This window comes from Scyliorhinus canicula, chromosome 15 (assembly GCF_902713615.1).
Source record: "Scyliorhinus canicula chromosome 15, sScyCan1.1, whole genome shotgun sequence".
Taxonomy (NCBI): domain Eukaryota; kingdom Metazoa; phylum Chordata; class Chondrichthyes; order Carcharhiniformes; family Scyliorhinidae; genus Scyliorhinus; species Scyliorhinus canicula.
In genome coordinates, this window is record NC_052160.1 from 18,495,668 (window position 1) to 18,516,851 (window position 21,184).

A 21,184-nucleotide genomic window follows, 5' to 3' on the forward strand; every position below is an offset into this window, starting at 1 on the left:
ATGCTGCACCAATTTCAACCCCAAAATGTTTTCCCGACAATTTCACTTGTTTGCATTCGTTTTTTTTTTCCTTATAAATTTCGAGTACCCAATTAATTTTTTCCAATTAAGGGGCAAGTTAGCGTGGCCAATCCACCTACCCTGCATATCTTTGGGTTGTGGGGTAAAACCCACGCAAACATGGGGAGAATGTGCAAACTCCACACGGACAGTGACCCAGAGCCAGGATCGAACCTGGGACCTCAGCGCCGTGAGGCAGAAGAGGTAACCCACTGCACCACCGCGCTGCCCTTTGGTTGTATCTGTTATAAATAACTTACAAGAGCACATCGAACTGAATGGAATATTTCACTATTCTGGCTGGGGCTAATATCCACCTTTAATTCCGTTAAAACTAGTTTTGGTTTAGTGCAGGATCAAATTATGTGAAATAGTGGCTGCATAATGACTATATAGATTATCGCTCCGGTTTACTTGGGATTACGGAGCGTTGAGAGAGAGAACAGACTGTTTTGAGAGATGTTTTTCTCTGCACGACAGGTGGTCCCACACGCCTGTCTCCTCAGTCTGGCTGGTAAACTATATCTGAAACTGCACTTGAACGGAGGCAAGAAACAATTCAGCAACTTACGTGTTCGTTTCCTTGCTGCATTGTGCTGCTGGTGGAATGAGCCGTCTTCAGGCTGATTGGGGTTATGAGGTTTTATCCTGTGGCTTGGTCCCACGATGTGCATCAGTGAAGAAAAATACTTTATCCGGGCTTCAGCTGGGCCAGGATAAGATTCCTTGTTTATCCACACAGCAGCTCGCCTAATGGGGAACGGAGACAAAGAAGGCGACTTAAAATATCATATGATCATGAGGCAGAGAAGGAGGCCATTCAGCCTATCGGGCCTGCGCTAGCTCTCTGAAAGAGCTATCCAATTAGTCCTACTCCCCTGCCCTTTATCCAAATCCCCCGCAAATTTTCAAGTATGCGTTCCCTTTGGGACGTTGCTGTTGAATCTGCTTCTACCATCTTCCCGGCAATATATTCCAGATCGCAAGTCATTGTGTAAAAGAAAATCCTCACCGCCCCACTCTTTTTCCTCTCTCTCTCTCTGCTTGCAGCTACTCCGACCAGGAGATCTGCTATCATAATATGTCATGCCCATCCAGTTGTGCCATCCTCATACATCCAAAGTAGCCCATCTGTAACCACTCTGTCAAGTCGGTCATTCAACTGCATCCAGTTCCAGGCCTTCCAGTTAGAGATCTCTGAAGTTTGAAGCTCTGATAAAATGGTTTTAAAAAGTTATGTTTTTTCCTCTCTTCTCATTGTTAACGAATCTTTCATTAAATCTCTACCCTTTTGACTTTGGCATCATATCACAACCTTCTGTTGTCATTTTGCCCGAAGTAGACTTGTTCAAATATGACACCATCTAATATTCACTGTCGTTTCTTCCAAAGTATTCATCCTGACGACCACTGATTTCTGGTGTTCGTACTCAATCCACATTCCAAGCTACGAGATTTTACTTGATAATTTGCTTCTGATTCTGCCTCTATTTTGTTCCCCTGGAATTTCATCCGAGTCTCTGAATATTTGCCCTGTGTACAGACTGAATAATTTTGGCGGCAGTGCACAGCCTCATTGTTGGCCTCTCTTCAATTGAAACTCACCTGATTTTCCATCTTCTCGTCTTTTTGTTTGTCAATTATATCTGTGCCCTCTGGTTAGCAGTCCACATTATATTATGCTGAACAATACGCTGTTAAATCATTGTGTATCAGCTCCAGCTCAGGTCTTATAGACTCAGAATCGCAGAAGGAAAAATATATGTTTGCCTTAGTAACAGAAAACCTTCAACAAAAGTGATTTTGTTCACATGGTGTACTGACGAGGGTTGGATTGGTGAGGAAAGGTTCTGAGGTTAAGACAGTTCTGAGATCCCGATGGGTCCAAGCATCAAGCAGGTACCACTGAATATCAATTTTAGGAATCCCACATAATCTTTCTCCCAGGTTGCTTGCAAGCAACGTCTGTCAGGTTAATTGTTGTATCAGGTTGAATCTCTGGCATTCTGTCTCCTGAGTCATTAGATTGTGGATTTCCAGTTCTATTCCAGAAGCCTGGGCACAGTCTCTAGTCCAGTCAAAGGCCTTTCAGGTGAAAAGCTAAATTGAGGCCCTTTCAGGCGGACAACAGGATGCTCAGGCACTATTTCGCAGAAGGGCAGGGGAGTTCCCCTCAGGGTCCTGGTGGAATCCCTCAAGTAACATCATTAAAACAGATGATTTGGTTACTTATCTCATTGTTGTTTGTGGAATCTTGCTGTGTGCAAATTGGCCTTGGTGTTTGCCACTTTATGACGGTGACTACACTACAAAAGGATTTCATTGACTGTAATCTGCCTTTGGGTGGCCATGGTTCGTGACAGGCATTCTTGAAATGCAAGTTCTTGCTGTTGGCTTTACATAACATGGTGGAAAGCTCAGGATCTGAGGCCTAAATGTTTGTTCTTCTCTCATACGTGCAGAGGTAGAATTTCCAGCTTCAAAAACCCGACTCGTGAAAAGTTGCCCCGGAAGTTTGGATTTTCGTTCTGGGGGATCCGGGTTTTATGGGAGTCATGACCGCTGCTCCCTGAAAGAGTTCGAAGGCAGCCACAGGGACGGCCGAGTGCAAAGGTGGGCTTGGCAAACGGCCCACCTTTGTTCTCCGACACGTTTCCCCTGTTGTGAAAAAAGAATGAAATAAAAAGCAGCCCTCCAGCACTCACCCCTCACACCCTTTCACCCCCTACACACTGCTGAAGCCAATCTGGCACGATTGTTTGAAAACCAGCTTTCGCTACCAGCAAAATAGCTTAATAGTAATCCATCCCATCCATGCCACCCTATGTTATCTTGCGCCCCCCCCACCTACCCCTATGGCCTCTCATACCCTTGATGCCAACTTATGCCCCTCTATCCACCCTTATGAACCTCTATTGCCCTAATGCAAAATTAGTGCCAATTCATGGGCAGCATGGTAGCACAAGTGGATAGCACTGTGGTTTCACAGTGCCAGGGTCCCACGTTCGATTCCCCACTAGGTCACTGTCTGTGCAGAGTCTACACATTCACTCCATGTCTGCGTGGGTTTCCTCCGGGTGTTCCGGTTTCCTCCCACAGTCCAAAGACGTGGAGGTTAGGTGGATTGGTCATGATAAATTGCCCTTAGTGACCAAAAAGGTTAGGAGGGGTTATTGGGTTATGGGGATAGGGTGGAAGTGAGGGCTTAAGTGGGTCAGTGCAGACCCGATGGGCCGAATGGCCTCCTTCTGCACTGTATGTTCTATGTTCTATGTTCTATGTTCATGCCAACCCATGCACCCCACCTTTGGTCAATTTAACCAGTTTCTGCCAGATCTCAGGACCCATACTGAGATTAAATAAAGTTCTAACATATCTATCGATTAATTTACTATTCAATTTTAAAAAACATTCACTCAATTTAACTCCCATTAATCTCTTATAAGAACAAGAATTTGTATTCATAGTCTCACTTTAAAGACTTTATGAGCTCTTGAATCTGTTAATCAAACTTTGAACTGACAGGTACCCCACTATGATAATAATAGGTTGTGATGTCAGTCATGCAGCACTAATCCTGTATTGAAAACCATTAGAGTTATGTCAACAAACAGAGTACAATAGCAAAAGCTGATGTTTTTTTCCAACACGGCAGACCATTTTTTTCCAAATATTTAATGGGCAGGAGGTTTAAATGCCTTGGCAGCTTATCATCTCCCTTTGACAGTTCTAATAAGCCTGACAGTTCCAATGAGTTTTTCCACTTTTCGCCCACATTCATGTCTATTTCCAACAATCCCAAAGTGCACCTCCCCAGTCCCCTGCCTCCTCCCACAACTGTGAAAAAAGTGGGTTGTCGCAGTGGTGGGACATCCAGAGAACCTCACCATCTACATGCATTCATGCCTTTAGCTTCCCTTGCAGCTTCATTAGGCTTGGTAATAGCCTTTTGAGTATATTTTACCCTACTTGCGAAATAGGGAAAACAGCACATTTATCTCTAAAACAAGAAAGTTCTCTCATGTTATCACTCATGTAATAGCTTCAATGTCATTAGTGACTAGATATAAAATACAATCGTTGATCTAGGTAAGAGTGGGCCTCAGTATTATCAACTCCTGAATGGAGAAAGTATGGATAACTTCTACCCCCAAATTATTGTTGCATAAGATGGCCTGGTTGAAGAACCATGGATTATATTGTGAACATTTGTTCAAGCTTCAGAAACAAAATATTTACATTGCTCCTTAGTGCCTTGTACAAATGCATTTGTAAATGTGAATACATTACAATCCAGATAGGATTAGTCTATACTTTGTTTTGCCCTTCAATCTTCATCCATGCATTTATACACTACAATTTTGCAACTTAAATTAATAAAATGCACTGAAGATTTCCGTTACAAACATATTTCCAGTTGATCTGAGTTCAGATCTGGGTCACACAAGTATTCCTCGAGAACCAAAGGTAGCTTGTGATATGATGGGGGAAGTGTAGATCCTTACTGTGATAGAGCCAAGGTTGTGAAGTAGGCTGGAAGTGTGACAAAGGGCAGACGCTCTCCCTCGTAAGATAGTCCATAACATTCTCCATGTCTCAATACACTTGTCCTATTTTGTAGAATAAATTTGAAAACTTAATACAAATAGAAAGGTTCATTCATTCAGGAGTTGGAAGTAGCTTTACAAATAAAGTTGCCACCCCTTCAGTATTGACCTTCAGTCTCCAGAAACTGAAGGGCAAGGACGCTATTGTGTACGACCCTGAAAAAACATTGGGTGCGATAAAATATTGTTTGTTTTTTAATCTTCTTGGAACATTTTTCTTTATGAGTTATAGAAGTGTTGAAAATGGGAGTGGGAAGGTTGTTTGGCTAACAGTCAAGCATCATTGAATTGGGTAATGAGTCTTTTTGCTTTCCAATTGGTGGAGGAAGGGAGTACATCATAATTTTGGATGTGTTGGCCAATGAATGCTGGGGTGTGGGGGAAAAATAATGTGATGTAACTTCCAGGAATACATTTAATCACAACCCTATTAACAAAGTAGGGGAACGTGAACACATGTCCCATCTGGTTTCTCCCTCACAGGAGACAGAGGCTGAGGCACATGATTTATTGCATCATTTCCTCCCCAGTAATGTATGCAGAAAGCATAACCACACCCAGTTAAAGGTATACCACAATAGAATACATATGCAAAAAAACTGAGATGAAGCAGAAACAACTTCATTGCTATGTTGAAAAGTGGAAAGTAACAAAAATCAATAGCAGAAACACACAGAAATGTAAACACTTGACCAACAAGCGAGGAACATTAACAGACTTCAGCGCTGACAGGTGTAGACATTAGTGATGATTTTACAGACATCTGTACTTATAGAACTGCATACCATACAATCTGCTGCTGGCTTTATTAACAAGGTGACCATTTGGGTTTCACCATAAGCATTGACTAGGAACCAAAGTGCAGGAAGTGTCAGAGGCAACATTGGGAGGACACCATTCACCTACGGACATAGACGATTCGAATTAGTGACAAATTAGTAAGGCATGTTAGCTAATTCATTTGCTGTATGGCCACATGTAAAGTCTTCTTGCCTTGTAGGTCATGGAGCAAGACATGAGGGCAAGAGTTTTGTTTCACATTCAGCATTATATTTTTGGTCACGTTTTAAAAACAGAGTATTTCTAATGATAAGCATTTGCAACAACTGCACTCTGAAAATATTTGATTGGTTGTAAAACATTTACAACATCCTGAGGTCATGAAAGGTGCTGGGTGCTATATAAATACAAGTCCTTTCCTTGAACAATACTTGTGTTTATATAGCACGTGATGGGAGTAATTCAGCCAGAGAATTACAGGAAAGGTGGGCATGCATTTGGAAGCTGATGATGTTAAGGAATGGGTTAGGAGACATTCCAATTAGATGTCCCATTGATGTTAAGTATCCAATAATTGACACTGACATGTAAAGGGGTTGCAGGTGGCTCTTGTGGCATGTGATGTGGTGATAGAGTTTTGTATAGAGCGTGTTCGAGGGAAAAATAAAGGTGTTTGTGAAAAGGAGCAGAACCCTTGACTCTACTCAACAGCAGCCAGAAGCTAACAGATTACTCTCCCAGAAAGTGGGAGTGATTGATACCTTTTAAGGAATTGAGTGATGGTGGTGGTTTTGAATGTTTGTGGAGTCAGGAGAGCCTGAAGAGACATAATAATAATCTTTTTTGTCACAAGTAGGCTTACAGTAACACTGCAATGAAGTTACTGTGAAAACGGAACCATTTACAATGTCAACTGGCACGGAGGTCAGGGAGGAACGTTCTATGGGCAGTAATTTAGTGGCACTGGAAACAAGGAGGCAGGAGACGAATCTCATGGACAGGTTGTGCTCAGTGATGGCGTGACAGGAGATAAGGGAGAAATTAGAGAAAGAAATAGATTCAGAGATGATGCGGGGAATTGCGACAGGAACCTTGGCTTGTTTGGCAGAGAGAATGGGAGAAGCAGCAGGGGCAGCTAAATGGTTCGTCTTGATCTTTGTGAGAAAGAGAAAAAGCATATCGCGAGCTCTGTGCTTTGTACAGAGCTATAAATACAAAGATATTTGCTGCATTTTGAACAATCATACAGGTAAAATGGCTATAATTTCAATGTTAACCCTTTCTAAATGTCGCCCATTATTCAATATATGACTCTCTGGCAGACTTATTTTTTCATAATAAATGATTTTGAAAATACATCGAAACATACATAGAAAATAGAAGCAGGATGAGGCCATTTGGCCCTTCGTGCCTACCCTGCCATTCATTCTGATCATGGCTGATCATTAAGTTCAATACCCTGATCCGCCTTACCCCTGATCAACTCCATATTGGAGGATGACCAGCCGTAATCTACGGCCCCGACTGTGGAACTGATGGTGAAGCGAGAAAAACACAAATGAACAGTTTGGGTTTGGACCAGGATTCACCTCATGGGTGAAACTTTGGCATATCATTCCCATCGCCAGTGTGTGGACAAATGCCACCAGCTCTGAATATTTTTGGCTGCACAGAAGACCGAGGCAGAGATGCCCGTTGTGCCCGCTGGCTGTTCGCACTGGCAATTGAGTCACTGACCATCGCTCTAACATCAGTGAAGGGGTGGGGCAGGTATTTGGAGAAGGGACAGTGAGACTGGCTTTCCGATCTAGCCAACTTCCTGCAGTTGGAAAAAATAAAATTTGCAATTCGGAGATCTGACGGAAGATTCTGCCAGACGTGGAAAGATTCGTCAGCCTCTTTGAAGACCTGCTCGTAATCGGTGGAGGGTGGGAGGAACAACTAGAGAATGGCAGGAGGAGGGGGAAAACATCCACACCATAGAGGGGAACAGGGGAAATAGGCCTCACACTCTGAGGGATGCAGGCTTCCACACATGAAAGACCGGGGCGATGTGGAAATGTTAGGTTGCCCCGGCAACTCTGAGACACAAAAGGGGACTCAGAGAATAAAGCCATCAGCCTAGTTCTGCACCATAACCAATCGAGACAATGTAAATAGATCACAGGTTACTTTTGGCTTTGTAGATATATCGATATTTGTATATTAACTTACTAACTTATTTCATATGGGTTTTTTTCCATTCTGTTATTTATGGTTAGTTTCTTATGTTTTTCTCTGTTACTGTATATTGATGTTTTTACCAGTATGTTCCGTATACACTGAATGTAAATAATTTAATGCCAATAAACACACTTTAAAATTTAAAATTAATATCCACATATGACAATCCCGCCACCCCAGGAATCGGCCTGGTAAACCTTCGCTGCCCTCCCTCCACAGCAAGAACATCCTTCCTCAGATAAGGACACCAAAACTGCACACAGTGCTCCAGGTGTGGCCTCACCAATGTCCGATACCAATTGCAGTAAAACATCTCTATTCCTGTACTCAAATCCATCGCTATGAAGGCCAACATACCATCTGCCTTCTTTACTGCCTGCTGTACCTGCTCGCGTACTTTCAGAGACTGATGCACGAGGACACCAAGATCTCGCTGCGTATCCACATCTCTCAATTTACACCCATTCAAATAATAATCTGCCTTCCTGTTTTTGTTACCAAAGTGGATAACCTCACATTTATCAACATTAGACTGCATCTGCCACGCATATGCCCACTCACTCAGCCTGTCTAAATCATGCTGAAGCACCTCTGCATAGTTCTCACCCTCGCTCCCAACTTTGCATCATCTGCAAATCTGGAGATAATACCTTTAGTTCCCTCCTCCAAGTCATTGATATATAATATTAACAGTTGAGGTCCTAGCACAGATCCCTGCGGTACCCCACTAGTCACTGCCTGCTAATCAGAAAAAGACCCATTCATTCCAACTTTTTGCTTCCGGTTTGCTAACCAGCTTTTTATCCATCTCAAGACACTACCCACAATACCGTGCGCTTTAACTTTACATAGAACTCTGCTATGTTAGACTTTGTCGAAAGCCTTCTGAAAGTCTAAATAAACCACATCCACTGGTTCTCCCTGGTCAACTCTGCTAGTTACATCTTCAAAGAATTTTAGTAGATGTGTTAAGCATGATTTCCCTTTCATAAATCCATGCTGACTCTCTCTGATGATACCAATGCTTTCCAAAATGTACATGAAACTATGTCAAAAGATCAATCTGTACTACAAACTAAATCGGTTGAATTCTGAAGGTGCTTAAATAGTATCATCCAACACAAAAAGGCCAGATATATAAGATAATCACTAATGAATCCAATAAGGGAGATACTTCTACACCCAGAGTGGTGAGAATGTAGAACTTGCTACCACATGGAGCAGTTGAAATGAGCGGTGTCGATATGTTTAAGGGGAAGCTGGATAAGTGCATGAGAGAGAAAGGAATATAAAGATATGCAGGTTGGGTGAGGTGGACCAGAGTGAAAGGAGGTACACCTGGAGCATAAACACTGGCGCAAGCAAGTTGGACCATGTTGTAAACTCTATGTAATTTGTGTCCTGCAATATTGCAGAGCTCAGTTACACCTCTGATGCACTGTTGTGTGTGTTTGTCAAATACAGCTGTACAGACTAGCAAACTGGGTCATTGTGGTGGTGTAACACTGTGCAGTCTGCCAAAGGCTGTGACTTGCCACTCGAAATGGGTCACAAAGTGAGTTCCAGCTCTGTACTGTGCCATCAAAGAGCGAGAGGGAGTGAGGCTGTCTAACAGGGGTGGCACTTCCTGACAAGACAGCACAACTGAGGGGCCCATCAAGCAAGTTTCAATTGCACAATCCTTCACAGTCACTGGTAAAGAAAGAAAATACTTCTGTTTTTCAGATGCCTTTTACACTGCAGCAAAGCATTTTACAACAACGTTGTCATTGGTGCAATGTAGGATCCATGGCCATTTATTCAGCAATCTCTCACAAACAGCAAATGATTATGACCAGATCATCTATTTTTTCATCATGTCATTTATTTAGGAAGAGTTATTTGCCATCAGGGGAAACTCCCTTGCCTTTCTTTGAAAAGTGCTCTGAGATGTTTATGGCCACTTGAGAGATGGTTTAATGGTGCATCCGAAAAACATAGTGACAGCCTGTGTACTGATATTGTTTAGCTGGGGGCCCGTGTACTGATATTGTTTAGCTGGGGGCCTGTGTACTGATATTGTTTAGCTGGGGGCCTGTGTACTGATATTGTTTAGCTGGGGGCCTGTGTACTGATATTGTTTAGCTGGGGGCCTGTGTACTGATATTGTTTAGCTGGGGGCCTGTGTACTGGTATTGTTTAGCTGGGGACCCGTGTACTGATATTGTTTAGCTGGGGGCCTGTGTACTGATATTGTTTAGCTGGGGGCCTGTGTACTGATATTGTTTAGCTGGGGGCCTGTGTACTGATATTGTTTAGCTGGGGGCCTGTGTACTGATATTGTTTAGCTGGGGGCCTGTGTACTGATATTGTTTAGCTGGGGGCCTGTGTACTGATATTGTTTAGCTGGGGGCCTGTGTACTGATATTGTTTAGCTGGGGGCCCGTGTACTGATATTGTTTAGCTGGGGGCCTGTGTACTGATATTGTTTAGCTGGGGGCCCGTGTACTGATATTGTTTAGCTCGGGAAAGGGATTTTCAAACGGGGTTAAAACAATCAGATGAGGGTAAATGGAGAAAGATAAATTTGAGCAAAAGATGCAATGACCCCAACCTCCCAAATCCCCATTTACTGCCCCCCTCCCAAATCCCCATTTACTGCCCCCCTCCCAAATCCCCATTTATTGACCCCTCCCAAATCCCCATTTACTGCCCCCCTCCCAAATCCCCATTTACTGCCCCCCTCCCAAATCCCCATTTATTGACCCCTCCCAAATCCCCATTTACTGCCCCCCTCCCAAATCCCCATTTACTGACCCCCTCCCAAATCCCCATTTACTGCCCCTCCTCCCAAATCCCCATTTACTGCCCCTCCTCCCAAATCCCCATTTACTGACCCCCCTCCCAAATCCACATTTACTGACCCCCCTCCCAAATCCACATTTACTGACCCCCCTCCCAAATCCACATTTACTGACCCCCCCCATCCCCATTTACTGCCCCCCTCCCAAATCCGCATTTACTGACCCCATCCCAAATCCACATTTACTGACCCCCCTCCCAAATCCACATTTACTGACCCCCCTCCCAAATCCACATTTACTGACCCCCCCCCATCCCCATTTACTGCCCCCCTCCCAAATCCGCATTTACTGACCCCATCCCAAATCCACATTTACTGACCCCCTCCCAAGTCCCCATTTACTGACCCCCTCCCAAATCCCCATTTACTGCCCCCCTCCCAAATCCCTATTTACTGACCCCCTCCCAAATTCCCATTTACTGACCCCCTCCCAAATCCGCATTTACTGACCGCTTCCTAAATCCCCATTTACTGCCCCCCTCCCAAATTCCCATTTACTGACCCCCTCCCAAATCCCCATTTATTGACCCCCTCCCAAATCCGCATTTACTGACCCCCTCCCAAATCCACATTTATTGACCCCCTCCCAAATCCGCATTTACTGCCCCCCTGCCAAATCCACTTTTACTGACCCCCCTCCCAAATCCTTATTTACTGCCCCCCTTCCCAAGTCCCCATTTACTGACCCCCCTCCCAAATCCGCATTTACTGACCCCCTCCTAAATCCGCATTTACTGACCCCTTCCCAAATCCCCATTTACTGACCCCCTCCCAAATCTGCATTTACTGACCCCCTCCCAAATCCCCATTTAGTGACACCCCTCCCAAATCCCCATTTACTGCCCCCCCCGGAATGCACACTTACTGACCCCTTCCCCAAATCCACACCTACTGACCCCCTCCCCAAATCCACACTTGCTGACCCCCTCCCCAAATCCACATTTCCTGACCCCCCTCCCCAAATCCACACTTACTGACCCCCCTCCCCAAATCCACACTTACTGACCCCCTCCCCAAATCCACATTTCCTGACCCCCCTCCCCAAATCCACACTTACTGACCCCCCTCCCCAAATCCACACTTACTGACCCCCCTCCCCAAATCCACACTTACTGACCCCCTCCCCAAATTCACACTTACTGACCCGCCTCTAAAATCCCCATTTACTGACCCCCTCCCCTCCCCCGGATACACACTTACTGACCCCCTGCCAGAATCTACACTTACTGACCCCCTCCCCAAATCCACCCTTACTGCCCCCTTGCCAGAATCCACATTTCCTGACCCCCCTCCCCAAATCCACACTTACTGACCCCCTCCCAAATCCACACTTCCTGACCCCTTCCCCAAATCCACACTTACTGACCCCCTCCCAAATCCACACTTCCTGACCCCTTCCCCAAATCCACACCTACTGACCCCCTCCCAAATCCACACTTACTGACCCCCTCCCAAATCCACACTTCCTGACCCCTTCCCCAAATCCACACTTACTGACCCCCTCCCAAATCCACACCTACTGACCCCCTCCCAAATCCACACCTACTGACCCCCTCCCAAATCCACACTTACTGACCCCCTCCCAAATCCACACCTACTGACCCCCTCCCAAATCCACACTTCCTGACCGCCTTCCAAAACCCACACATAGTGAGCCCCCTCCCAAATCCGCATACTGACCCCCGTTCCCAAAAATCCAAACTTACTGACACTCCATGCCCCACCAACCCGCCATCATCCAAATCCGCACCTATTGTGCCCAGAGTCTTTACTGTGGGCGTCCATCCGTTCTGCCTCGTCTGGATACTGAACCCCAGCACCCACATTCCAATGATGACGTGCTCCCCCACGTTTACTAGAAACTGAGCTGACCGACTTAAAACTATTTGAAACTTTACAGAGAGAAAATGTGAATGTGGAGATGAAATGTAAAAATTCTAATCTACAACACCATCTGGTTGGTTATACCTTTAGTTAAATGTCAGTCTTACTTCAGCCTATAAGGATGGCTGCTGTGTAAAATATCAATGCCGCAATGTTAGAATTGCGGCTTTTTGAGGCTAGAATCTAATTACAATGTTGAAATGAGGTTTATTCTGTATGTAACCCGCGCTGACATTAGGTACAAAAATTGAACTTTTTTGACATACATCAAGAACAACTTGCATTTATGGAGCGTCCTCAACACAGTAAATTTTCCATGGATGTTTCACAGGAGCAGTAACATTTAACACTTGGCCACAGAAAGAGATATTAGGACAGGGAAGAGGGCTTTAAGGAGCATGTTAAAAGGGGGAGAGAGAAGTGGAGATGCAGACAGTTTTAGGGAGGAAATTCCAGAAGCCATTGCGGCTGAAGCCATTGTGCTATCGTTGGCAACACGGTAGCACAAGTGGTTAGCACTGTGGCTTCACAGCGTCAGGGTCCCAGGTTCGATTCCCCACTGGATCACTGTCTGTGCGGAGTCTGTACGTTCTCCCTGTGTCTGCGTGGATTTCCTCAGGGTGCTCCAGTTTCCTCCCACAGACGTGCAGGTTAGGTGGATTGGCCATGCTAAATTACCCTTAGTGAACAAAAAGGTTAGGAGGGGTTATTGGGTTATGGGGATAGGGTGGAAGTAAGGGATTAAGTGGGCCGGTGCAGACTCGATGGGCCAAACGGCCTTCTTCTGCACTGTATGTTCTATGAAGGCACAGCCACCAATAGTGGAGTGATTGAAATCAGATGTGCTCAAGACCCCTAGTTGCAGGAGGGAAAGTATCTCTGAAAGCTGGAGGAGACTATGGTGTTTGGGGAAGTTGAGGCCTTTGAGGAATTTGAAAGCAAATTGAGAACTTAAAAATTGAGACAGTGCTGGTCTGTTAGCCACTGTAGTTTAACGAGCGCAGGGTTGATAGGGGACTAGGACTTAGTGTGAGTTCAGATATGGGCAGAATTGTGGTTGAGCTCCAGTTAATACAGGGTCTGAAACACTGAAATAGGTCCAGAGCTAATGAAGACACGAATGAAGGTTTCAGCATCAGATAAGCTGAGGAAGGGGCAGAGTCAGGCAATGAAAATGAAAATCGCTTATTGTCACAAGTAGGCTTCAAATGAAATTACTGTGAAAAGCCCCTAGACACCACATTCCGGCGCCTGTTCGGGGAGGCTGGTACGGGAATGTTTTCCAGCACTTACACAATAAAAACTATTTTAAATAACTGATAAATGACACTTGTCTTACCTGAAGTTGTAGAAGGGCAACTTCCCACGAACCTATCCCTGGAATACCGAGCAGAAACCGTATACCATTGGTGATCAGTAACACAGCCTAGGAAAAGCACAGTGTAAATAAACACAACTCAGAACTCCAAATATTAAATTGTTCGATTTAATGGATAGGGTCGGGTCAGGCTCATGGGGCAGGACCTGGTGGTATGACGATGGTGAATAAGAAGGATGGGGGGGGGGGGGGGTGAGAGCCCCCAGTTATGATAGTCACATGGAACGTGATGGGGTTAGGAGGTCCGGTCAAGAGATCAAGAGTGCTTGCGCATCTTAAAAGTCTGAAAGCCAATGTAGCAATGCTGCAGGAAACTCACTTGAGGGTAAAGGACCTGGTGAGACTTAAAAAGGGCTGGGTTAGTCAGGTGTTTCAATCTGGACTTGACAGAAGGGCTCGAGGGGCAGCAGTAATGGTCAGCAAAAGTGTACGTTTCCAGATGGAGAAGGTGGTGGCAGATCAGGGGGGGTAGATATGTGATTGTGACAGGGGCACTGGAGGGGAGGTTAGTGGCGCTGTTAAGTGTATACGGCCCCAATTGGAACCATGTGGGATTCGCAAAGAAGGTGTTTGGGGCCATCCCCGACTTGGACACACACGAGCTGATTGTGGGGGGGACTGGAACTTGGTGCAGGAGCCAAGGTTGGACAGATCACGGCTGCGCTCGCTGGTCCCATCAGGTGGGGGGGGGGGGGGGGGGAGCGAAGGCGTTAGCTGGGCTAATGGTGGAAATGGAAGGGGTGGACCCTTGGAGGTTTCTGCACCTGAGGGAGCGGGAGTACTCGTTTTTCTCAGTAGGCACAAGGTATATTCGCGGATCGACTTTTCCGGGTGGGGAAGGCTTTGCTGGCTGGGGTTAAGGGGTCGGAATACACGGCAATTGCAGTGTCAGATCATGCTCCGCATTGGGTGGATATGGTGCTGGTGAAGGGGGTAGCGCAGAGACCAGGGTGGGAATTAGATGTGGGACTTTTGGACAAAATTGGTAATTAAGGAATATGTAGGTTTCAACTGTACGGGTGAGGCGTTGAAGGCGGTTGTCTGGGAGGCTCTAAAGGCGGTGGAGAGGGGTGAGGTAATTTTGTTTAAGGCCAGGGTGGACAAGGAGGAGAGGTTGGAGCGGCAGAGGGTAATAGATGAGATGTTGGAGGTAGATAGGAGTTATGCAGAGGATGGGGACCCAGCAAAGCTGGAAAAGAGGAAGGAACTACAGGCGAGCTTTGACCGACTGTCTACCAGGAAGGCAGCGCACCAACTGAGACGAGCAAGGGGTGCAGTTTACGAACATGGAGATGTTAACATGTTAGCAGGTCAGCTCCTGAGGGAAGCAGCGGCAATGGTAATTGTACAGGTGAGGGATAGGGCAGGGAGGTGGCGGCGGCGCCGGATCTGATTAACAAGGTTTTTGAGGCGTTTTATGAGAGGTTGTACAGGTCAGAGCCACCCGGGGGAGACCGTGAGATGCAGGAATTTCGAGATGGGTTGGAGTGCCCGAGGCTAGGGGAGGGGGACAGGGCTACATTAGAAGGAGCAATACTGGAGCAGGAGATAAAAGATGCGATTGCGAGGATGCAGTTGGGGAAGGTGGCAGGGCCAGATGGGTTTCCAGGGGAATATTATAAAAAATTCAAGGATAAGCTGGCACCCCTGATGGTGGGGATGTTTGAAGAGGCGATAGAGAAGGGGGAGTTGCCACAAACCTTGGGGCAGGCATCGATTTCACTGTTGGTAAAAAAAGTTAAGGATCCGACGGAGTGTGGGTTGTATAGGCCCATATCACTCCTAAATGTGGACGCAAAAATATTGGCGAAGGTACTCGCGGCTAGGCTGGAGGAGTGCCTCCCGAAGGTGATAGATGAAGATCAGATGGGGTTCGTGAGAGGGAGGCAGCTCTTTTCAAACGTTAGAAGGGTTTTGAACGTTGTTATGGCACCGGCAGAGGGAAAGGAAACAGAGGTGGTTGTGGCATTGGACGCTAAGCAGGCGTTTGACCGGGTAGAATGGGGGTACTTGATGGGAGTTCTGGAGCGGTTTGGGATTGGACCAAGATTTGTGAACTGGGTAAAGCTATTATATAAGGAGCCAAGGGCGAGTGTCCGCACAAACGACATCAGCTCGAGATACGTTTTTCTCCACCGTGGGACTAGGCAGGGATGTCGTATGTCCCCCCTGCTGTTTGCACTCGCGATTGAGCCATTGGCCATCGCATTAAGACATTCGGGGGTATGGAAAGGAATAGTGTGGGGGGGGGGGGGGGGTAGAAGATAGGGTGGCCTTATATGCCGATGACTTGTTGTTATACGTGTCGGAACTGAGTGTGTTGATAGGGGGAATATTGGAGCTGCTTCGAGTGTTTGGGTCATTCTCGGAGTACAAGCTGAATCTAGACAAGAGTGAGTATTTTGTGGTATCTCGGCTGGGTGTGGGGGCAGGGGTGGGGATTCTGCCATTCCGTAGGGCAGGGACTCACTTTAGGTATCTGGGGGTGCAGGTTGCCCAGGATTGGGGGAGGCTTCGCAGGTACAACATCACTAGTTTGGTGGGGAGAGTGAAAGCGATTCTGGCAAGGTGGGATGGTCTCCCTCTGTCACTGGCGGGTCGGGTACAGGCGGTGAAAATGAACGTGTTGCCACGATTTCTGCTTATTTTTCAATGCCTGCCAATTTTCCTGTCAAAAGCTTTTTTCTGAGAGATTGAGGGAATGATTACGTCGTTCATATGGGGAGCGAAGGTGGCCAGAGTGAGAAAGGTGCTACTACAGAGAGGAAGGCAGGCAGGGGGTTTGGGTCTTCCGAACCTGATGTATTACTATTGGGCAGCGAATGTGGCGAAGGTGCGGAGCTGGGTCAGAGGGGTTGATTCCCAGTGGGTCAGAATGGAGGAGAGTTTGTGCAGGGGGTCAGGATTGAAGGCGCTCGCAACAGCGCCGCTCCCGATAGCTCCGGGGAAATACTCGGGGAGTCCGGTAATAATCGCTTCATTGAGAATTTGGAGGCTGTTTCGCCAACACTTCGGGTTGGGGCAGGGTCAAGGGAAATGCCGATTTGGGGGAACCACAAATTTGAGCCAGGGAGGTGGCATGGAAATTTTCGGAAATGGGAGGAGAAGGGGATTAAGACACTAAAAGATTTGTTTCTTAGGGGTCGGTTTGCAGGATTGAGGGAGCTGGAAGCGAAGTTTGGGCTGGAGCAGGGGGAAATGTTTAGGTACATGCAGATTTGAGATTTTGCCAGAAAGGAGATACAGAGCTTCCTGGAAGAGCCGGCCTCCACATTGCTGGAGGAGGTGCTGACGACAGGGGGACTGGAGAAGGGGGTAGTGTCAGCGGTCTACGGAGCTATTTTGGAAGAAGAGAAAGCAACACTGGAAGGGTTCAAAGCAAAGTGGGAGGAAGAGTTGGGAGAGGATATGGAGGAGGGATTCTGGTGTGAGGTGCTCCGGAGAGTGAATGCCTCCACCTCGTGTGCGAGGTTGGGGCTGATACAGCTGAAAGTGGTATCCAGAGCACACCTCACGAGGGTGAGGATGAGCCAATTCTTTGAAAGAGTTGAAGATGTGTGTGAACGTTGCGGAGGGGGGGGGGGGGGGGGGGGGGGGGGGGGGGTGCGGGGGCGCTAATCACGTTCGTATGTCTTGTCCTATCCAAAGCTAGAGGATTACTGGAAGGAGGTTTTTAGGGTAATTTCTAAAGTGGTGCACATGAAACTGGACCCGGCCCCCGGGAGGCCACACTCGGGGTGTCGGACCAGCTGGGGTTGGAAACGGGTGCGGAGGCAGATGTTGTAGCCTTCGCCTCATTGATCGCCCGAAGGCGGATCCTGATAGGATGGAGAGCAGCCTCTCCACCCTGTGCCCTGGCGTGGCGGGGGGACCTGTTGGAATTCCTGACCCTTGAGAAGGTTAAGTTTGAACTGAGGGGAAGGACAGAGGGGTTCTACAAGTCGTGGGCATTATTCATGATGCACTTTCAAGAACTGGATAACATCGAACATTAGTTGGGGGGGGGTGGGAGGGTTGGGGGGAGGGGTGCTCTGTGTGATAATGGTGACTATGGGGGATTCCTGATTCCTTTTTGTCAGTTGTTTATGTGAACATGTGGGCTAATGTTTGGGGTTTGGTGGGAGGATGGGATCGTTGTTATTGATATGGGGATTGACATATTTGTTACTGATTATTGTTTATTGTTGGTGGGTGTAAATTTGAGAGAAAATGCGAAAAAGGAGGAGAATAAAGAATTTTTTTTAAAAAATTGTGCCTGTCTGTATTTTTTATTAAACTGGTGGGTGAGCTGGTAACCATTGGAGACAACCTTAAGATAATTAGCAAAAGAACCAACGAGGGCGTGGGAAGATTTTTCTGAATAGGTTGTGGAAGCAGATTGAATAGCAATTTTTGAAATGGTATTTGATATATACTTGAAAAGGAAACATTTTCAGGGTTATTGTTAGAAAGCAGGGTAGTAGGATTAATTGGACAGTTCCTTCAAAGAGCTTAGCGCAAGCCGTTACCTGACTCTACCCCTTCCTCACCTTATCTACTGCTGAAATCTTCATTCGTGGCTTTGTTAGCTCTGGACTTGACTATTTCATACCTTCCCTAAACCTGAGCTCAACTCTGTTGCCCAAACCATACCATGTCCTGGTCCCCTACCACCCCTGTGCTCACTAACTTACATTGGTAACAGGCCAGCACTACCTCAATTTGAAAATTCTCACCTTTTCTTTCAAATCCCTTGAAGGCCTCCACTTTCCCGATCTCCAGTGTCCTCCAACCCTATAACCTTTCCGAGATTGGGTGGCCAATTGACTTCATTCTACGCTGTATGATTTTATGATTCCATCTATCGCTATCCCACGAGTGCCAGACAAACTCATACTGTATATGCAAGAGCAGAGCATTTATCCAACTTTTTATGTGCCAATGTCCATTTGAAGCCTCCATATTGGGATAATGAACCCTCATTCTCACCTGATACCCAGAGCTCCCTATCCGTCAATCATCAGGGCAGCATGGTAGCACGGTGGTTAGCATAAACGCTTCACAGCTCCAGGGTCCCAGGTTCGATTCCCGGCTGGGTCACTGTCTGTGTGGAGTCTGCACGTCCTCCCCGTGTGTGCGTGGGTTTCCTCCGGGTGCTCCGGTTTCCTCCCACAGTCCAAAGATGTGCGGGTTAGGTGGATTGGCCATGCTAAATTGCCCGTAGTGTCCTAAAAAGTAAGGTTGGGGGTGGGGGGGTTGGGTTGCGGGTGTGGGGTGGATTTGTGGGTTTGAGTAGGGTGATCATTGCTCGGCACAACATTGAGGGCTGAAGGGCCTGTTCTGTGCTGTACTGTTCTATGTTCTATTACAATGGCATTCCAAAACCACTGGAGCAATGTACTTCACCATAAGTCTCTGGGCAGTGAAACGTTCATTGTCCTAATTCGAGACATTGCCTGTGAAACACAAAACAGTAAGGTTTTCAACTGAAGGGGTGCCAGAGACTCATATTATATTAAAATTCTATTATTACAATTATTTCATGTCCATAAAGTAAGAACTATTGCAAAATAAAGCTAAAGAAATGTAACAGGAATTGTTTAAACTGCATTAATCACAAGGAGAACTTTTTAAAACTGCATTTTTCCGTATTTATTCATTTCGGGTGAGTATTGAATCTCATTGATACACTAAAACAAAATCCACTTCATTTATGGTTATAACATAGTCCCAAGGCAGAGGAGAGTCGACGCTGAGCCAAGAAAGGAGTGATAGTGAGGGTTACGATTGCCTGGGAAAGAAAGTGTTTTGAGGAGAAGTGGATGTGAATTCTGGAGATGAGAGCACAGGAAACAGAACAGATTTGCCACCAATTGATGGATGATGCATAGGAGGCATATGGGTAGATCAGGGACCTCAGCGGGTAAGTGCCAGGCTGGCCCCAAGTGGCACAGCCAGGGTGCCAGGCTGGAAGTGTCAGGGTGCCCAGTTTACACAAGCTGTTCCAAGGTACCACTATGCCCAGAGGGCATGCACATAGGGGGCTCCTACTGGTCGATCCCACCCTGTATATGAGGAAGACACCTGGGAGGTCCCCTCGCATGCCGTTCCATCTGGTCCCCATTTGTGGAGACGAGTACTGAACGGTGCTTTACTATTAAATTACTATTAAGCTATTTTGCTGGTTGGGACAGTTGGTTTTCAAACAGTCGAGCCAGATTGGCTTCAGCAGTCACAGGATGTGGAATTTTACGCTCGTTGAAGAGACCGGAGAGGTCACTCTCAATCTTGCTTTTTTGACTTGAGCAGTTTTTCATTGAAAAGCCTCGTCAGCTTCTCTTTGATAACCAGGTTTCTGTGGCCTTGGTGCTGTTTTTGTCTACATTCATAGTTGATATTCAGCTTCCTCATCTCGGGATCTCCAAGCGTGGGAGTTAGAACCCACGCCATTGGTAGATCTCGGGAACATATATTAGAGCGAGATGACTGTCTCACTCTAATATGCAGATTTTCCAGAAAGTGATCCTGCCCACAATGGGAGGGATTCACATTTCGACGTCTCGCGAGATCGCATTAGATCTCATGAGGCGCGGTGAGCCGGATAGATCCTGGAAGTGGGACCTCCCGGCATCTACCGGTCACGTTCCTTTGCGCTGCTTTTCGGGCTCAACGTGACTGGTCGATCCCACCCTGTATATGAGGAAGACAGGGACAAGGACTCAAGAGAAGTGAGGTCGAAGTAGAGACAGAGGTGGGTAATGGTATTTGATTTGATTTATTGTCACATGTACCGAAGTACAGTGAAAAGTATTTTTCTGCGGCCGACGGAACATACACAGTACGTACATAGTAGACAAAAGAATAATCAACAGAGAACATTGACAAATGGCACATCGACAAACAGAGATTGGTTACAGTGCGGAACAAGAGACCAAACAAAGCAACAAAGCAAATACATGAGCAAGAGCAGCATAGGGTGTCATGAATAGTATTCTTACAGGGAGCAGATGAATCCGAGGGGTATGGAAGTGGAATCAAGAATTCTTTATAAATGAGAGGACAAGGGGTCTACATGAGAGCAGTACAGATGATGCTGAAGTTACAAACTGTTTTGTTTGGTCTCAAATAGTGTGGGATAGAGAATAGAATAATTGTTTTTGATTATTCCAACGGGGTTATCCCCAAAAGGAAATCCGGAGTTAAAAGTCTAATGTTGACCAGGAAACCATTGTCGATTGTAGTAAAAAGACATCAGGTTTACTAATGTCCTTCAATGAACGAAATCTGCCACCCTTACCTGGTCTGGTCTACATGTGACTCCAGATCCACAGCAATGTGGGCGACTCTTAAATACGCTTTGAAAATGGCCTAGCAAGTCACTCAGTTCAAGGGCAATTAGGGATGGACAATAAATGCTGGCCCAGATAGCAA

The 21,184-nt window shown here is 46.3% G+C and overlaps 1 long non-coding RNA gene across 1 annotated transcript; it reads right to left on the minus strand.

The window, feature by feature from the left end:
• Positions 1-736: 736 nt before the first annotated feature.
• Positions 737-18,870, minus strand: LOC119978907. Its single transcript, XR_005463597.1, has 3 exons — positions 18,743-18,870; positions 13,736-13,822; positions 737-810 (listed from the first exon to the last, which is right to left on the minus strand). It is a non-coding gene; the product is annotated as an uncharacterized LOC119978907 (long non-coding RNA).
• Positions 18,871-21,184: the final 2,314 nt, after the last annotated feature.